Source organism: Labeo rohita, chromosome 5, assembly GCF_022985175.1.
Source record: "Labeo rohita strain BAU-BD-2019 chromosome 5, IGBB_LRoh.1.0, whole genome shotgun sequence".
Taxonomy (NCBI): Eukaryota; Metazoa; Chordata; class Actinopteri; order Cypriniformes; family Cyprinidae; genus Labeo; species Labeo rohita.
In genome coordinates, this window is record NC_066873.1 from 6,431,894 (window position 1) to 6,447,208 (window position 15,315).

A 15,315-nucleotide genomic window follows, 5' to 3' on the forward strand; every position below is an offset into this window, starting at 1 on the left:
AACACAGCAGTGGTCTATCACATCTACCACCAGGGAGGTCTGCGTTCGCGCCCCTTATACAAGCTGGCGCACCAGATCCTTGTGTGGTCCCAGGACAGACTCCTCACGCTGAGAGCGGTTCATGTTCCTGGGTATCTCAATATGGGAGCAGACATCCTGTCGAGGCAGGGGCTCAGGCCCGGGGAATGGATGCTTCACCCTGAGGTAGTGAAGCAGATTTGGAGAGTTTTTGGCCAGGCTCAGGTGTACCTCTTCGCGACTAGGAGAATGCGCAATGTCACCACTGGTGCTCTCTGACTTATCCAGCTCTACTGGGGCTGGATGCCATGGTACAGACGTGGCCGAGGCTTTGTCTGTACGCTTTCCCCTGATCGCTCTGCTCCCGGGAGTTCTGGAGAGAGTGCGCCGGAGTTTTGGAAGTTGTAGGTGCAGCCCCTGAGGGGGCACACCTCATAGCTTCTGGTCTCTCAACTGAGGTTGTTGAGACCATCCTCCAATCCAGAGCTCCCTCCTCGAGGAAACTGTACGCCCTGAAGTGGAAACCTTTCACTTCATGGTGTGGAGACCGCCAGCAGGACTCAGTTAACTGCCCAGTTGGTACAGTGCTGGGGTTTCTGCAGGATCGGTTCTCCACAGGGTTAGCCCACTCCACCCTGAAGGTCTACGTGGCGGCTATTTCGGCCTACCACGCCCCTCTGGGTGGCTCCTCAGTGGGTAGGAACCCCCTCGTTACATGTTTCCTCCGCGGTGCACTGAGGCCTAGGCCTCTGGTCAGGTGTAGCTTTGCTAAGTGTGGTCGGGATGCTATTTCATAGCTTTGAGTCCTCTGACCCTCCCTTCTTGGGGTTCAAGGCTCTCTTCTCTTAAGTTGGCTTCAGAATGCTGTGGAATGTCCACCCCTTTGACTTTAAGGCTCTTTTTCTCTCACCCTAGCTGTGCTCTTCCACACTAGGAAGGGATTTGAAGTCTGGTGGCGTGGGCATCTCGTTCCCATAGCGTTTCGATGCAGCTCGAATTCCTGAAGGGGAATGTCTCAGGTTACGTATGTAACCCCGGTTCCCCGAGGGAACGAGACGCTGCGTCTCGGGCCATACTTCTGGCATCCCTGCAGCGCTTGCTTCTCTATTCAGAAGCTGCCGGCTGCATGCACTGCACGTGCTTTTAAGCTTTCTGGTCTCTACGTCACCCTGCCTGTGACGTCTCGCTTCTCCATTGGACTGTTTGCACACGTGTTTCAGAGCGTGGTCACGCTGGAGGCGTTCCCATAGCGTTTCGACGCAGCGTCTCGTTCCCTCGGGGAACCAGGGTTACATACGTAACCTGAGACGTTCTTCCCCAATGGTGCAGGGCTTCTTAGCTTTACCGATACAGTCAGCCACCAAGTAGGATGCTCTCAGTGCAGCTACATTTGTAGATGTGGTTGCTTTTAACAGTTGTTGTTGCCCCATTTGTTTACGTTTTTTTCCGTTCAAAATAATCCAACGGTTTGTCCCTCAGTGCTAGGTGTTTAGTTTCAAGATGCTGTAGCAGTTTTGATGGCTTTATTGACTAATTAGCTAATTTATCCCCACAAACTATGCACAGGGTGTTTGTAGCACTTGAACGGCCAGTAGAGACGAAACTGTATTGTAAAGCATGTAACCAACGTTTTTCTTAAATAGCGCTCTATGTAAATTTGGATATTAAATGGGAAATAAATAAATGATAAATAATAGTGTCATTTCGCGTTCTCGTGGCCCAGTAGCAATTTTTTCATGACCCGGCACGGGTCGCGACCCGGCGGTTGGAGACCTCTGGTTTACAGGAATAGATAGCACAAGGTTAAAGCTTGACCAGATCATGTCTTTGTGAAAGTATGGCTCTAATCCAATTGTCTCAAGTATCCACTTCAACGATGAAAGTTTTGTCAGGGTTTGGATAATGAAGGACTTGATTCTTAAGCGTTTGGAACGATGTACTAATGGCATGTATCCACTGTAATGTTTTGGGTTTGCCTTTTAATAGAGAGTTTGAGGGCTGGCAATGGAGCTGTAATTGCATAGAAATTGCCTGTAGTTGTTTGTGAATCCTAAAATTTATTTTTTTTATATTTTTTTATCTATTTTCACATCCTTGGGGTTTAGAGCATGGCCGGGAAGAAGATGGTGGCAGTTTGCGTGGCATAAGATGCTGTAGAAATTAGTAGACTTGTTAAATGTGTTCTTACTTATAGATGGAATATAACAGAATGTTGTCATTGTAAATAATCACAGGACTTTCAGGATTTCATTCCTGACGGACTGGAAGATTGCTGCTTTTTCTCATCAAAGAAAGACCCTGTCAGAGGGTGTGTAGAGGGTGTGGTGAAAGCAGACTTAAGTGCTTCAGTATATTTTTCTGTAGCCTTTGTTTTGTATATTGATAAGGGGTATACTTTGCTCTTGGATAAGGTAGTACCTGGCAGTAGAGCAAAGGCGCAATCCCATGGTCTTTGTGGAGGAAGTTGTGAAGTTGTGAAACACTCTGGACGAGTAGTTAGGTGGTTGTGAGTTTACGGTGCTCAGTGTGAGTATTACCATTGTGGAAAACATTGGAGACAGTGAATCAATGATTGACCATTGCCAGGGTTCTCCTTTGGTCCCAGAATGTTAGGATTGTGGAGGGTTAACCAGGGATATTCAAGAACAGTGGTATTCAGTGTAGGAACTGGTTTGGATTCTATGTCGTAGAGGACTCTTTTGGACTTTTTTTCACCTTTTTCATTCGATCATGCCAGAACATTGTTCTGGCCCAGTTAAACCCTTTGTTATTGTCATTTTGAGCTTTCTCTTTATAACATTGATTTGGATGTGTAAGCCTTTAAAAATATACTGGATGGACGTGTTGTTGTTTGTCCTATTTATTTGTAGTTTACAGCTGTGAGTGCTGCCACCAGTGGGTGTTTTGATTGGGTGTTCAGTCATTACGTCAAGCATCGAATATGACGTCACTGATGCTGTCCATGAGATGGAGTGGAGCGATGTAAACTTTGGGCTTAACTCTAATATGTTTCTGACACAGCTATAGAAGTCAACTCTACTAGCATCTGTATATGTGCAAGACGACAAAATGGTCTCTGACGCGTCTTCTTTCCAGCACCGCAGTACACTTTATCAAACGTCTTGCTCCATTGCATTATACTGACCGTCTGCCCTCCGAGGGGGTTAAGAGGGAAAGCAGCCCTTAAAGAGAACGCTGCTTAACCCTGACCCGTGTGTGTGTGTATGACAGCTGCTGACCCCACCGCCACTTCACAGAGTGTTTACATTCTAGCGAGAGGTCTTTATCTTCCCCAAGCCTGGATCTCTTGCCCCAAGTTTACACAGTATGACACACACGCGCACACACACTTTTCATATGAGCCTCCCATGGAGACAGCAGAGAGAGGAGAAAGCTGTCACAATCTCATTCGTCTTGACTGTAGCAGAGGCCAAGTTCCCTTTCTACAGCCAACAGTGGATGGACTATAAAGTATGTTGTGTGTGTGTGTGCGTGTGCATGTGTGTGTATATTGTATAATTTTTATAGATACTCAAACTATTCTTAGAATTTTTGGAGCTTGAATGTACTTTCTTTTTGTTTGCATTCATATAAAACATATTTTATATTTGGGGCAGACAAAACAATACAAATAGGATTAATCCCAGTGGTTCATTTGGCAAATTATGTGAAGGATATGCTAGAAAAATTGACAACTGGGAAACAAAAATAGAGAAAAGGAGGAAAAGCCTTCACACACACACACACACACACAAAAACAACAACAACAACTGAAACGCGTGGAGATGTTTAATATGTTATGAGAACAGCATGAATGGAGTGAGTCAGTCCTGGTATTGGCAGACGTCTGCTGACCCTCATCGTTGTTATCCAATCAGCAACGAGCTGCTCTGCCAATCCATCATAATAAAGCTGCAGTGAGTCCTTAGTCCTGGTGTTTTCACAGTCTTGTTTTTGTCATCACTGTTTAGAAGACTTGCATGTCTGAATACCTTACAATATAAGCTTTTTTTTAGATGATACCTTAAAATTTGAATTTGATGGTGGTTAATATTTGTAAATATTTGTTATTTCCTCACAAACAAAACATTTGTAGTTTGATTAAACAGTTAATCGTAATGTCAGGAAGAATCTGGAATCCTGATCGCCAAACTTGATACTGAACTCTAAGGCAGTTTAGATACATGAGTGCTTACAAACATGATCACTACTTCGTTTTAGTTCTGGTCTTGAGATATAATTGAAATGGTTTATTGGAATGCATTTAGGAAAAGTTTCTATGTCGCTTCTTACAGTATCATGTTCATTTTACCATATAAAAGAACTCACATGCTCTGTTTGAACGTGTAATGGGACAGAGTTTGTTGGTTTTTCTAATGGACTTAAGTATTAGATCACCCAACAATGAAAATTCTTCCATTTACTCGCCATCAAGTTGTTCCAAACCTTCTTTTTAAAAGTTTCTTTTGTTGAGCACAAAATAAGATATTTTGAAGAATTCAATGGATCGATCTGCCCTTAGGGAACTCTTAGATTGTTCCCAGTAGACACTGATTGTACTAACCAAATGTAAATAATTCAAGCGAAGTGGTCCTTGTGCCAGTTCATTTATGTCAAATCCTGGTAAAAGTGACAAGTATTACAAGTAATGACCTGGTTTATTTCTTAGATGCATGCTTCGATTCTCTATTATTGCATTCACTGCAGCGCAGGATTGGAAAACTGAATATATTGGCGTCTTTTTTTTTTGGACAGAGTTTTTACTAAAAAGCACTCACTCAGTTTTTTGGTGACAGTATGATTGATTGGAATTCTGGAACAGTGTCTTATGGGCAGATTAATCAAAACTTTTTGGTAGACATAATCCCTGTTATGTTTGGAGAAAGACATGAACTCTATTTTATAAGCAGAACCTCAAAGCAACAGTTGAGCATGGTGGAGGTTAGTATTGTGTTTGGCACATTGATACGGTGATGTATCATCACACTCTTTGACGCAAGTATCAATGCAGCTGTTTCTATTTTGATTTAACAGCATGTGTGCAGTAGTGGACAGCACTTAATTTGAATAAATATCATAGACTTCAAGAAAATTCAACCCATGAGTGAACATATTTGGGATTGCCAGATATCAAGAGATACAATCCTCCAGTAAGAGCCTTATATCTGCACACATACAAAAAAATATTTTACCCTGAATTCTTAAAGGGGTCATCAGATGCCCATTTTCCACAAGTTGATATTATTCCTTAGGGTCTTAATGAAATGTTTATAATATAATTTGGTTAAAAATTCTCAATGGTTGTGTAAACAACACCACTTTTACCTTGTCCAGATGAGCTCTGCAAAAATCAACCCATTCTGATGGATTGCTCCTTTGAGCTCTGCTTGCCCCACCCCCTCTTCTCTCTGTGGAGTGACAAGCTTGTTTACTTTATCTGCATTTAGCACATTTAGCCACGAAACTTGCTAACTAGTACGTTATTAGGAAAGGTGATTGCAGAGATTCATAAAAACCCTTATACTCACTTCTGCTGTAGGTAAAGCTAGCTCACGAATGATTTGCGCGAACATAGATGCATTTATGTAGATCGGGAGGTGCATTCTCTTCACAAACAAACGTAATCCACTGCATCTTCAGCAGCTCAGATGTCGGGAGTAAATGACGACCACTATGTTCATTATTACATCCAGCAACACCACACCTCAATTGCTCAATCGGAGATATTCTTGTCTAACTTATATCCCTGCTCCGGCATTGAAACAATGGCTGTTACAGCTGTTTTAGGGCAGGTCTGAAGTAAGACGCTCATGTCAATCAGCTATTGTGGGTGCAAAAACAAAAGTGTTGCGTTTATAATTTTGGTCAGTGTACATATGATTCATTGTCTAAATACCCCCCATCATTTGGCACATGACAAAACAAAATGGACAAAATGGGATTGGTTTAAAAAGGATCTTACATAGAACTTGTTATAAAACAAACAAACAACTACCTACTGCTCATGTGTCCCTGATAAAAATTTAATGATAACAAATGTAACATTTATCATACAAGATTGATGCTAAAAATACACAAATTGTGTCTAAGGTCTCTTTATTTTTGTAAAAAAAAATTAGTAATTTATAAATTTAACTAAAACCACAATTTTTTTGTTTTAGTCTTTAACATGTCAGATAGTAATCAGCAAGAAATGCTTTTATTCTTAATTGTCTTCCCTGTATTTTTCCAAATATATTTATGCAACAAGGTGTGATGGGGTTGAAGTCTATAACACATTTGAAGGGATACATTGCCTTCGATTTTAATTTTTGTTTTTTCTCTTATATTGTCACCTTATCTGTGGGTCAACATATCTGCATGCCTAACACTGTCTTTCTGCTGCAAATGTCATTGTAATATCTGATGTAAGATACTTGTCAAGTTTAAGTCGACATATATAAAAAATTCTGTTAATTCAGTTCAGTTAATTGTGGTGAACCAGCACTTTAAAAACTCTGGGGGACTGAAATATTATAGAATCCCAGGAACGACCCATAAATTGTTTTTAAACAAACAAGTGAATTTTAAGTTCTGAAACTTACAGAATGTTTTATAGCACAATGACCTCTTATATGTTTTTATGGCATCACTGCAATTTACATTTTTAAGCATATTAATGTATTTTATTTAATGTTAGTGTATTATACTTAATTTCCCCAAAATGGCAAACACTCTCTCTCCACTGTGAAAAAGCTATGGTGTTCTGAAAACACTGGCAAGCTTGGAGTTTAGCGATCTTCAGTGTGCTATTCTGCTCAAAGAAAAGTGTAACACAACAAGGCTGTGTTCATTCATGAGGCCGCTTGTGCTATTTTCTGCTACTAAATCTGCCAGCAAACTGTCTCAGTGATGAACTGCAATAAATCCAAATGTCTGTGATTGTGGCACTTGAATGAATGCAGTGTATCGCATTAAAAGTATCTAGGCTTGGAATAATAAAAGCTTGCTTTTGGTTAATAGGATATCATAATGTTCTGGAAATGTTTAAACAGAAGCTATGTTTCTTTTTTTTTTGAGAGAGAGAAGCATCTTGTTTCTCATCAGCTTTCATAAATGTTGAGAGTGTTAATTTGTATATAATAACAGTACAGGTGATTTCTTATATTTTAGTATTACACTACACTAAGTGCACAAAAAGTTCTGGACTTAGAAGACATGCAGCAAACAATGCAGAATATTGTACGTAATGTTTACATAATATAAACTTAGACTCTAGCTGTACTGTCATACTGTGGTACAGTCGTGAAATTCCTACATAACGCAGAGGCCCTATACATCAAACTACTCTAGTTATAGTTACTGTATATTACTGTATGCAGCATTCAATAAACAGCTCTTGACTGTTTGAGGATGTTTTGCTTCAAAGAAAATAGTCAGTTTACCTGGTGGCAATTTTGTTTGGCAAGTGTTTATTTTATTAACGACTGTCAAATCACCAGTAAAACAATGGGAAAAGTGAATGAATGCATTGTTTGCTTTTACATAGTTATGAGCTAACAGCAGTTTGTTGTTCCACTTTACCCTTTCCAATAGAATTAGCAGATTTTGTGTTGCTCTTTGTCTTCCCTGTGCAAAATGTAACTTAATCAAGATGTGCCCATAAAACTAGTAATGCAACCAGCACTTTAAGCCACAAGTAGAGCAGTGTTATTAGTGGCTTAAAGGGGTTATCGGATGCAAAGTTCACTCTTATATGTTGTTTGGACATTAATATTTGTTGGCAGTGTATGTACACATCTACCCTGTAATAAAAAAAAAAAATCCATGTAGTGGCTTTTATTTAAACTGTAAAAATAATATCCCCTTTTTCAAATCGAGCATTCTCAGATGCCTGTCGGTGTGGTGTCACACCAACAGAGGCTGCTCCCACGACAGTTGATTGACATGAGCTCTTACTTCAGATCAGCTGTAACAGTCCAACCTCCATTGTTTCGATGCCGGAGCAGGGATGTAAGTTAGACAAGAATATCTCTGATTGAGGTGTTGTGTTGCTGGATTTAATAATGAACATAGTGGTTGTCATTTACTCCCGACATCTGAGCCGCTGAAGATGTAGTGGATTACGTTTGTTTGTAAGTGAATGCACCTCCCGATCTATGTAAATGCGTCCATGTTTGCGCAAACCATCCGTGATCCAGCTTCACTTACAGCAGAAGTGAGTATAAGGTTTTTTTTTTAATGAATCTCTGCAATCACCTTTCCTAATAACGTGCTAGTTAGCAAGTTTCGCAGCTAAGTGTGGCTAAAGTAAACAATCTCTCAGAGCAGCTCCTCACACCACAGAGAGAAAAGAGGGGCGGGGCGAGCAGAACTCATTTGCATTTAAAGGAACAATCCATCGGAATGGGATGATTTTTGCAGAGCTCATTTTGACAAGGTAAAAACGGTGTTGTTCTACACAACCATTGAGAATTTTTAACCAAAGTATTTTATAGACTTTTCATTAAGACCCTAAAGAATCATATGAACTTGTGAAAAAATGGGCATCCAATGACCCCTTTAAAAGGAAGGCCACATTGTGACAAGGTTGTATGGTGTGCACCTGTAACCCAATGGTTGCACTTTATTTTACAGTATGTACACTTACTGTGTACTTACCTGAACATGACTGCAAAATAAAGTGCTACCAACCCAACCCCAGTTTACTGTCAAGTAGTAGAAAACCAGTGGTTATTTCGATACTTATTCTACTTAGACTGTAGATTAGAGTTAGGGTTAGTAGATGGAGTTGATGCATTTGCAGAGTTACTTATATTCAGTAGAATGTCTGTTGGGAGACCATCAAAACAAAGTGTTAGCAGATATTAAGCAGACGGGGTTAAGGTACTCCAATGACTGCTAGTTGACATGTGGTTGTAAAGTTCCTTACAGGGGTGTCCAGTCCTGCTCCCGTATGTCCAATAGTATCCTAAATATTTATTCCTTTATTTAAAATCAGGGTAAAATGCTAGTCCAGCTAATCTGTTTTCTAGAGCAAATGTAGCAGTCAAGGCCTTTCAACTGAAAGGTGGGTTTTAGTTTGTGCACGCAGTCCATCTTTTGTTTGATGACGGAAAATGTCAGTGTGCACTTTCTAGAATCCAGAGGGTATAAAACACAGGCGGCAAAACAATGACAACAGCGAGACATTAAGCGGTATGGATGGAGAGGGCAGACCTACCAGCGAGATATTGAGTGTTGGCATCCTGGAGAGAGGCTCTCCGCTGCGGCGAGTCTGTGTGACAGCGGCGGGTCGTGACTCCCGTCTGTAGCGGGAGGCACTTTTATTGATAACATCAAGTCACACGTCGGCCTCTTCCGAGGTTCCTTGCTGTCTTGCTCGGTGTGCTGCAGCAGGAGCTTGTGTGTTTAGACAGTCCAGAGACTGTCATTCCCACTAGAGGAAGAGGCTTCCAGACCCCTACATTTAGGAGGATCAATACTCCTCAAAAAACAGCTGGCGGAGTGTCGAGGGATAGGCCTGTATTGATTTCAGACCACTGTTAATACAGTGAGCAGATAGTCTTGGTTAGCACCCTGATTTTTTTTCTTTCTCTCTTAGCTCTTCACCGAAAATAAAGTGATTTTTGGATACAACTTTGAACATCTTCTCTAAGAACAGCTTTGGTTAATGGTTATAATTAATTGGCAGCTGAGAAGTATTTCAGATGAGTTGTTTGTCCTTAAATCTAATTAACGTTATTGAATTGAAACAGTAAAAATAGGCTCAGCGCTGAAACTCTACATGCTGCTTTTGCATGCCTTTCAGATTAGAGATGTCAGTTATGTCTAATCCTGGTAAAAACTTTACAGTCCTTTAGTTCATGCACTAGATTAGCAAGCAAACTAGAGAAAGGGAGAAATGTAGAGAAGTTATTTATGTATTTATTTTATAAGTGAAGTGTGTAAGTGCATTGTTTTAAGGTTGTGGAGTGGTTAAGTGCTTAAAGAAGAGTTGTGTCTTCAGCTGCCTCTTGAAAATTGTGATTATCTCAGCAGTTTGGGTAGAGTTGGCTTAATCCACCAGAGAGGAACAGAGTGGATGAAGGTTTTGGAGAGTAACAGTATTATGTTTAGATGTACTCCCACTGCATAAAGGTTATAGTGCTGAGCATTGTAGTCAACCACAGTCATGTCAGATCAAGAGTCACCAATGCAACTCGCAACTGCAATGCAATTTCTGCACCCTCATTAATGTTGTCATTGTAACTAACAGTGACAACATTTGCACAATGCAAATAAGAGATTCCTTGAGCAGTATAGACAGCATCACTGATTAGACATGTAATGGTAGTTTTGGCATGAGCTAAGAGATAGACAGCTCCAGCGATAATAAAGGGAGCTTTTTTTAATGTTAGTTTGTATCGGTTTTTGGTTCTTTTTTAGTAAGTACTTTATTTGTTTATGTATAGCACTTTGGCATACCCTAGTTGGAACAGTGTGATGTTGACTGTTTAGTCGCTACCTTGATTTACAGACAAATTAACAGCAATAATTGATTCTGTGAGGACCTCTGACTTTACATGAGTCCTTACATATCAGAAATCACTGGAAGTGAAGCTTAGTTTCAATAAAAAAAAAAAAAAAACTTGATAACAAGGAGCCCTGTTCAAAAAAACAGCAAATGCTGGTTAGGTAGGTTTTGATGCTGGGATGCTGGTTTTAGCTGGTCCTTAGCTGGTTTATGCTGGTTTATGGTGGTCCTTTGCTGGTTTATGCTGGCTCTTTGCTGGACCAGCACATGACCAGCGAAGGACCAGCGTAAACCAGCAAGACAACCACAAGATAATTTTGGGCCAATTTCTCCCCTTCCGACAATCCTAGGTAATGTCCGATTAACTTGGTGGTACTAAAGATTATTTTATCAGATATTCCTGTGAATGTGAGGTGTGCTAAGAGTGACTGAATCTGCTCGGAAGAACGTCAGAGGCGCCCGAGTGCGAATCGTAAATATTCAGCATGTTGAATATTCTTGATCAGAAATCCTGATGTGTGGGGGGGAACCCCGGGGACAAACGCACGGATTATCACATGCAACAAAACAATATCCAATCAGAAAGTGAGCTGACAGAAGACGAAAGCATAACAAACACAGTCATGGCGCAACACTAAAGGGTTTGGACAGCAGAGATAAACCCTTTTCTTTTTTTTTTTTCTTTTTTTTTCTGAATTTTCTGTCAAAATCATTCCAAACACTATTATCGTAATTTCTTCCCGCCTAACGTCCACCATGCTTATTCTCAAGTGTTTTTTTTTTTTTTTTTTTTTAACAAGATGAAATTACATGTATATAACAAACATTATACATGATATAAACAAGTATACACTAGAGGGGAGGTATACAAATACATGTTTTTATATAAAAATGTTAAAGCGTTTACAAACTTTCACCTTTGCAGTTCCTTTTTGTTTCATAGAAAATTGTATGGTATCAATGTAATGCTCCATTTCCTTCCTAAAAAAAAAAACGTTTGTTTTTTTGTGGGAGAATTTACATTGTGAATATGAACATTGTGAAATGTGCTTTTCTTTGCTATTCTGCAGAAAATAAATAATACAATACTTCCATAACAAAACAAAATGATTAGCAATATTTTGTATAAAAAAATCAAAGACATTTTGCCAAAATAGTTTTACAAAAGGGCAATGCCAAAATAAATGTACCACTGTTTTAGGGCAACTGACATAAAACAAGCAACTAAAATCATTATCAGATTTAAATTTTACCAAATAATATTTTGCTGGGTAAATCCTGTGCATACTTTTTTAATGATACTTCCATAACCTTGTTTGTAATTACAGTAAATATTGATTAGATATTAACCAAACCTTTTTCCAAACAATACTGTCTGTCAGTTGACTCTAATATGAATAAACATAAGGCAGAGACAAACTGTCTCTCTGAAATAAAGCTCTTATAGAACTGTTGTGTGATATTTATTCTCAAGTCTCGAGAGATTTTGCGAGATTTCTCGTGTTCACAGTCGGGATTCCTGTTGACCTGTGATGTGCTGTCTTTGTCAAATCGTGGCACACCACACGCTATAGGAGCAAAACGGTTAAATTTAGGATTTTTTTTTGTCCTCATGTTTGTGGTCTCTCACAGTTTGAAGATCTTATAAGATTTTAAAAGTCTTTTAGTGTGAACCCAGCATAACTGTATTGGAACAGGTTGGAGCTAAACTCTGCAGGATATTGGCCCTCCAGGAGCAAGATTGGACACCCCAGTCTGGGATCAAATAATTGTCTCAAGGCTCTGGTTCTGGAAGTTCTGGAAGCATATTTGCATGTTTACTATCACTTAATGTAGGTTTTCAGTTGAGACTGCAGCGTATGCACATCATCTTTCAAATCCCCCTTTAATTGTTTTGGTGAGACTCACTGCATTGGCTGTATTTTGTACATTGTCTTGCTGTTAAGAAATCATTAGTGCAGTCATGACAACTCTGAGGCCTTTATTTAGTTTTAAGATTAAACTTCATGTGATTTGCTAGTGTTATTTTCAGTTTGGTAAATGACGTAAATGTTATGCTTAATGCAATTCTGATGTCAACACACCCCTTTTCCACCAAGGCAGTTTGAGTGCTGGTTCAGAGTCAGAGCCTATTTCAAATCGGTTCTTTGTCTTTCGATACCCAAAGCACCAGCTCTGAACCAGAAGAAGTGGTTCGTAAGTAGCACCAAAACGTTTCTGGTCTGGAGGTAAGAACCGCTTGTGTCAGGTGCCAGGGACAGGGTTACCGTGACCAACAAGAAACTTTTGACTACCATTTTTTAAATAGCAGCTAAATACGAGCATGTTGGATTTGGTCGTGTTTGGATGCCGACGTAGGATCACAAAGCCTTGAAGATTAAAAGCAGCGCAACATCCGCCATTGTTGATATGAGGCTTGTTTGGGATGCATCTGCACTGCACAGAGTGGGTGGCATGTGGCGTTGAACAACCACGAAAGGCAATTAAAAAGCGTCTGCTCTCGTGGTGCTTTGGTGTTGTGCGCTGATCAGTCTATGCTGCACCGATGCATCTCAAACAAGCCTGTGTGTGTGCTTGTGTTTAGCGCTGCTGGGAATGAGGGGACATATTCAGAGACATGAAATCTGGCTCTGTGGTGGCTCTCTAGCCCGTGGAAAGGCAAACCAGTTCTTAGAAGGCTCGCCAGTCAACTCCGAACTGGCAATAGCACTGGCACTGAACTAGCACCCTGTTCATACTGGTGGAAAAGGGGTAATCAGCGTTTCAGGTCCTTCAGTGTAGTAAGTCCTTGTGTTAAGTTTGGCCTTTCATTATTAACCAATGGCTCAGGCAGAATCAAAAATCATCATACTACTCTTAGTAGTCTCAACGTAGGCCATAAAGTGACATCAATCCGGTGCAGCTTCACTAACCTTTGAAGGTTTTTAGCTTGACGGACACATTTACATGCTGTCAACAAATAATGAGAAAGACAGACCCTGAGACGGCACAGACCCTCTGCATAATACACACCCGCTCTCCACAAGACTCAATATTTTCCATATGGAGGAAAAATGCAGGTGAGGGAGCTATAGCTGGGTGGACCAGACCATCCAGTGGGACTCTTACCTTTTCCCACAGACGGGCTGTAGGTGGAGGGAATTGGGTGCCTTATCAGTCCTAATGATTAGACAGCTGGAAGTTATTTTCCAGTCCTAGTTTCAGATTAGGCTCCCAAACCCCCACTGGACAATCCAGCCTTCCCATGACAAGGACAGATGGAGATGTTCTGACATGCATTACGATCTGATATGAGTGCATTTTACATCAATGCCATGATTTTACCCTTGGTTATCTCTGGACCCATGATTTTAACCATGCCATGGCTGTTCATCAGTCTCACAAGACTGTCCTAATAAATCATTGGACTTGGTGAAAGCATCCAGGATTGAAGTCTTGATCGATGGTCTCTGTTGCTTTATTGTGATTGTGGAAGTTAGGATGAAAGCCTGCACGCAATAAATTCTCATATTTATCAGGACCGGATGATATTATGTGTAAGTCCTCATCTATTGTTTGAGATGTCTAATAATCGAAAAATGTGGAATCACTTATAGCTGATGAATGATTAAAACATTGACAGCCAATCAGAATCCACCAAACTTTAAAGAGCTGAAGTATTTGTGTAGGCAAATTGCATGCTTGGAATAAAAAGAATGCTATCGACTGTTTGTGTGGATTCTAATATTGTCAAATATAGCAGTATTGGTGTGAACGGCCCTTTATAAACTCGCACTGAAGCGCCCTTACGTGAGAGAGCAGTCTGATATCTTTTGGCCTTCGCGCTCTTTCTTACCCTCTCAACACTCCAGTTCGTTTTGCTCCAGACCCGGTCTGGGTGCTGAAAGCCGCCGGGCTGCAAATCCAGCGTTCAGCACAGATGCTATACGTCAACAGGGTGATGCATGTCTCTGCTGATACACCAGACGTCTTTACATGAACCAGAAAACGTGCTATCTGATGAAGGCTTGACTTCATTTGCTTTCTCTGTGACCCAGTTTTCGGCTTCAGCTGCGATGTGCTCACTAACCAAAGTGAAAAGATAGAAAATCATGAAATATCCTAAGAATTCTCCAAATGCTGTTTCATCATTGCGGAGCTCCAGAAAGACTCCCACTTAAGATCGACGCTGCTGTCTGGGAGTCAGACTCTCAGTGTTTCTAATGACAGAGCTTTGACTGCTACAGTTTGGCCCAGGCAAATGTTTCAAAGCAGCTGTGCGACTCCTGCGGCAGACAGATTTGCCTCTCGGACCCTTCCTTTTTGAACTAGTCATCCGTCACGAGTCAGCCGCATTTCACTACATCTTAATAAAGTAATCCCCCTCTCGTTTTTTCTCCCCTTTGGAATGCTCTTGTTCTTTCTATTTCTCTTTGCTCATTCAGGCCTCTGACAATGATTTGTTTTCTTTTCAGATTCTGGGTTGAGTAGGGCCGTAGTTTATCATTACTCCAACTTTCCTCTATTTTTTTTTTTTTTGTAAATCTATGGTTTGCTTTCCAATCCAGAATATTTATGTGAACATCATCATTACTGTAGGACTGTTTTTTTCTTCTTCTCCAGTGCCAATTGTTTATACACATATACTTACACCTAGATGCAAAATAATGCAAAAAACAAATATTGTGGATGATTATGCTTTGTAAATTGAGAGAAGCAGAAATCATGATTAAAATGATTTTCCTGTTTACCACTGTAAGTCTGGTTTAAAACACAATTTCTATAAAGCGCTATAAAAATAAAGGTGACTTGACAGAACAGTC